We start from the raw sequence: 5,426 nt of genomic DNA, 5'->3' as shown, positions 1-5,426 counted from the left end.
TTCCTGTGATGAAGAAAATCTTAGCATTTACTCACTTAGCTTTCTTTTTCTCTTTTTTCTTTTTTTTTTCTTTTTCTGCCAAACGCTTTACTGTTTTCATTTGGTCCAAGGCTTGGGAGAGGGTTCCAGGGTGGTTAAAAAGCTGCCTAGAGGCTGCAGAGTGGGGCTTCAGGTAGGAGCCCTGACACCCGAGGGGCTCCTCAAATGTTTCTGGGCTTCAGAGGCTCCTAGTCATGCTTTCAGTTAAGCCTTTTAAGCCTTTCGAAGAGATACTCACCCAGCCCAGCCTGGGGACCAGCCAGCCTGCAGATGTTGGTCAGGTGGTCGCCCAGTTTCTAGATGAGTTTCATCTCCTCATCTAGGAAGTGGCTCTCCAGGAAGTCACAGAGGTGGGGGTCTGCACGGGCAGAACCCAGGGCATGCAGATCCAAAAGGGCCTGGTTCAGGTTGTTTGCCATGAGTATAGCAACTTCTTTAACATCCTGGGTTTTACCCCTCTCATCTTGAGGTGGCTTCTGCACATCCTGGAAGAGGGCGTGGCTGCCACGATGATTTTGTCTTTTCAAGAGATGATCCAGCGGTGCCCTTGCGATTCTCCTTGGCCAGTTCGTGGAAATAGTGGCCCACGCCCTTCAGGGCCACATAGTCACGGTGGAAATAGAAGCCCAGAGAGAGGTAGGTGTGGGAGGCCCTCACATGCATGTCAATTCTGACGAATCTGGGAGGTCATGTTTGTAAGGAGTTGAGGTCAAAAAATGGTGTTGGCTGGTGCCAGTGGCTGATTCTGAAGGTTGCAACTGGAAAAAAGGTTGGAGGATAGTTGCAGAGGCTGGAGCAAGGAGGCGTCCCTGGGTCTGTTCAGTCCAGACACTGTTGAAGCAAGAGAGATCCATGGGACCCCAAGCGCACTGCAACTTAACTTTCATATATAATATTCAGCAGTGATAATTATATTTATCAAGTTGTACATTACACCCCTAGTACTTCTTTATCTTATAACTGGAAGACTGCCTTCATCCACTTTCCCCTCCACACTCACTGCCTCTGGTAACCACAAATCTGATCTCTTTTTCTATGAGTTTGTTTGTTTATGAAATATAATTGACCTACAATGATATGTTAGTTTCTGTTACACACATAGTGATTAGATATTTCTATACATTTCAAAATGATCGCTATGATAAATATAGTTACCATCTGTCACCATACAAAGATATTACAATTATTGACTATATTCCCCACAGTGTTCAACTCATACCCATGACTCATTTATTTTATAACTAGAAACTTGCACCTCTTAATCTCCCTCACCTATTTCTCTCTTCTCCCCACAAGTCCTCCCCTCTGGCAACCACCTGTTTGTTCTCTGTATCTATGACTCTGTTTCTGTTTTTTTATTTTTGCTCACTTGTTTTGGTTTTCAGATTCCACATATAAGTAAAATTATATAGTATTTGTCTTTCTCTGTCTGATTTAATTAATTTCACTTAGCACAATATCCTCTAAGTCCATCTATGTTGTTCCAAATGACAAGATTTCATTATTTTTTATACCACATCTTCTTTATCCATTCATCTATTGATAAGCACTTAGGTTGCTTCCATATCCTGGCTATTGTAAATAACACTGCAGTGAACATAGTGGTGCGTATTTTTTTGAATTAGTGTTTTTGTTCTCTATGGATAAATATCCAGGAGTGGAATTGTTGGATCATATGCTAATTCTATTTTTAATTTTTTGAGGAATCTCCATACTGTTTTCCATAGTGGCTGCACCAATCTACATTCCCAACAGCACTGCCTGAGGGTTCCCTTTTCTCCACATCCTCGCCAACACTTGTTACTTCTTTTTTTTTTTTTTTTTTTGTGGTACGTGGGCCTCTCCCTGCTGTGGCCTCTCCCGTTGTGGAGCACAGGCTCCGGATGCGCAGGCTCAGTGGCCATGGCTCACGGGCCCAGCCGCTCCGCAGCATGTGGGATTTTCCCGGACGGGAGCACGAACCTGCGTCCCCTGCAGCGGCAGGCGGACTCTCAACCACTGCACCACCAGGGAAGCCCTGTCTTTTTGATAATAGCCATTCTGACATGTGTCAGGTGATGGCTCACTGTGATTTTGATTTGTATTTCCCTGATGATTAGTGATGTTGAGCATCCTTTCATGTATATGTTGGCTATCTGTGTGTCTTCTTTGGATAAATATCTATTCAGGTCCGCTGCTCATTTTTTAATCCGATTGTTTTTTTGTTGTTGTTGTATGGGTTCTTTGTATATTTTGGATATTAACCCCTTATCAGATATACTGTTTGCAAATATCTTTATATTCAGCAGATGGCCTTTTTGTTTTGTTGATAGTTTCCTTTGCTGTGAAAATCTTTTTAGCTTGATGTATATAGTCCCACGTGTTTATTTTGCTTTTGTTTCCCTTGCCTGAGGAGACGTACCCCCCCAAATATTGCTAAAACCAATGTGAAAGAGCATACTGCCTATGTTTTCTTCCAGGATTGTTATGGTTTAGGACTACATGTAAGCCTTTAATCCATTTTGAGTTATTCAAATATATGGTGTGAGAAAGCAGTCCAGTTTGATTCTTTTGCACATAGCTTATGACTACGTGCTTAAGAATCCAGCTGTACAGCCTGATTGCTTGGCTTCAAATACCAGCTTTACCACTGATAAGCCATGTGGACTTGGGCATGTTTCTTAATCTCTTTGGACCTCTGTTTCCTCATTTGGAAAATGGGTGATAATGATACCTACCAATCAGGGTTACTTTGAGGATTATATGAGTTAGAACTTGTAAAATGCTTACTGTGTGCAAGGCATTATTCTAACCACTCAATAAATATTCATAGTTGTCATCGATACTGTTAAAAGAAAATTTTCCAGAGATAATTTACTGATCAAGTAGACTTTTATTCAGCAATTCATAAATGGGGCAGCATCTAATCTAGCAGATAGAAAGGAGCTCAAAAGAGCCATACAAGGCAAGAAATGTTTACAGACCAAAGCAAGGAGGTATAAGGAAGTGACACTGGGCATTTGCTGATTGGTTTTAACCAATGGCTGTGTTACTTCCATTATATGGAGCAAAGGGAAATCTTGGAGCCAGGTCAGGTTAACTTCTACTGAGCAGGCAAGCGTTGACTGGTTGGCCTAGGTCTTCCATTGAGATAGCAGAGGATAGAAGCTAAGTTAAACTCTGGTTTGCAAATGTGGTGGCTTTACATAAATGATTCCATCTTGGGCCTAACCTGGTCACTCTAACAATAGCCAACTGAAATGACTTGGGGTTAGTAATAGATGATGATGTACATGTTATACTGAATTGAAAATTCATATTAGAGGAGCAATTGCTGTTATTTTTTTTAATTAATTTATTTATTTATTTATTTATTTATTTATTTATTTATGGCTGTGGTGGGTCTTCGTTGCTGCGTGTGGGCTTTCTCTAGTTGCGGTGAGCGGGAGCTACTATTCATTGTGGTGCATGGGCTTCTCATTACAGTGGCTTCTCTTGTTGCAAAGCACGGGCTCTAGGCATGCAGGTTTCAGTAGTTGTGGCACATGGGCTCAGTAGTTGTGGCTCGCGGGCTCTAGAGCACAGGCTCAGTAGCTGTGGCACATGGGCTCAGTTGCTCCATGGCATGTGGGATCTTCCTGGACCAGGTCTCGAACCCATGTCCCCTGCCTTGGCAGGCGGATTCTTAACCACTGCACCACCAGGGAAGTCCCCAATTGCTGTTTTGAATCCAGATATAATCAGTATGGCTTAAGAGTGAAGAACCTAACTCATGGCCTATTCTTATATTTTGAGATATGACATGTAAAGATGATTTGAACAATTTATTGCCATCTGCTTATGTGCATACATGCTCTTATTATTGACGCAATATTCACTTATATATAGCATAAGAAATATACTTAATCATTTTATATATATATACTTATTATATATTTGTATACACACACTAGGAATGAATAACATGATTTAAGGAAAGTAATATTGTTTGTTATTCTTATATAACCTACCCAGAGGAACAAACTATAATAAAGTTTTCTTTATATGGTATCTAGGGAAGGAAATGGAGAAGGTTCCGAGTTAGAGGTAACTACAGTAAAGTGGACACAGCAAGCAAAGAGGCGAGAAAGGAAAAATGACATCTTGCCCTTTGCCCAGACTGTCCACAAATCACTGACCATGCACCAGAAAAGACTTCCATTCCTAATAACCTTGCGTTCCAAGATAAACAATGAATAATAGGAACCTCCTAAAAGCCTTGACTAACAGGAAATCCTAAAAGCTTTGCCTCCTGAGATAAGCCACAAAAACAAGAACATCCTGTTTTCCTTACCAAAAGACAGGAACATCTTGTTCTTTTCCAATCTGAATTGTCAACTGCTGTATCTGAACTATAAATATCTGCCATATCATCTGAGCTACAATTTCCTCTCATTCTATTTGATGAGCCATTTTTTCTAAAGGCCTAGCTCCCTTGCACTGCTAGTAAAAATGTTTCCCTGTGTTCACATTTGTCTCTGAATTTTATTTTGACAGAGCTCCTGAATAGTCAGTAGTTGTAACTGATTCTCTTGGGAAGTCCTGAGGTCGGATGCACCAAGAGCCAGACTCATGGGGGGGGGGCCACTTGTGCAGCTGCACAGGCCCCACCCCTGGTTTAATGCTCTGCTCACTGTCTTGAAATTCTTAATCACTTTTATATTGCTGGTCCTGGATGTACCATAAACCTCTCTCCTGAGCGCCCAAACAGAGTAGAAAGAGCATAGTGTTTGGAGTCTGACACACCTTTTTATTTGGGAAAGTTCCCACTTTATAAAATAGCATGATACCTCAGACTGATGATTACGTGAACTCATGTGAGTATTAATCATGTTTGACATCTGGGTAAATAGGTCCATAAATAATAGTTCTGAATTGCCCCATTTTACCTTCTTTGAAGTAGGGCTACATAGCCTTATAAAATCTATTTTTCTTCTCAGCATGAATCTAAATAGAAGCAGCAATTCATTTGAACAAGTATTTATTTGAGAGTTGGGATACAGTACTCAAAACTTCAAGTTGCGAGCTTTCAAAGATGCGAACGTTCGTTCACACGTCCAATCACGCAAGTTAGTTCACGTGTCTTGCGTACATTGTCACATGCGTGCATCCTCTACACCTGGTTGTGGTTTTGTGTACTTTACTGTACAGTACTGTATAGAGTACAGTAGTACAGTATCTTTATTTCAAGCCCACGATGTCTGGAAGCAAGAGTAAAAGCAGCAGTGATATAACTGGTACTACTGGTACTTTTCAAGGTACCGTACGGTAAGATTAAAAATGTTTTATTTTTTGTTTTTTATGTATTATTTGTGCAAAAAGTATTATATACCTATTACAGTGCAGTACTATATAGCCGATTGTGTTAG

The 5,426-nt window shown here is 40.8% G+C and overlaps 1 pseudogene; it reads right to left on the bottom strand.

The window, feature by feature from the left end:
• Positions 1 to 239: 239 nt before the first annotated feature.
• Positions 240 to 702, bottom strand: LOC132499486 (ferritin light chain-like; annotated as a pseudogene).
• Positions 703 to 5,426: the final 4,724 nt, after the last annotated feature.

The sequence above is a fragment of the Mesoplodon densirostris genome, chromosome 11, assembly GCF_025265405.1.
Source record: "Mesoplodon densirostris isolate mMesDen1 chromosome 11, mMesDen1 primary haplotype, whole genome shotgun sequence".
Classification (NCBI taxonomy): Eukaryota; Metazoa; Chordata; class Mammalia; order Artiodactyla; family Ziphiidae; genus Mesoplodon; species Mesoplodon densirostris.
Note: the sequence above shows the minus strand (reverse complement) of the source record. Positions and strands in the feature narration are given on the sequence as shown.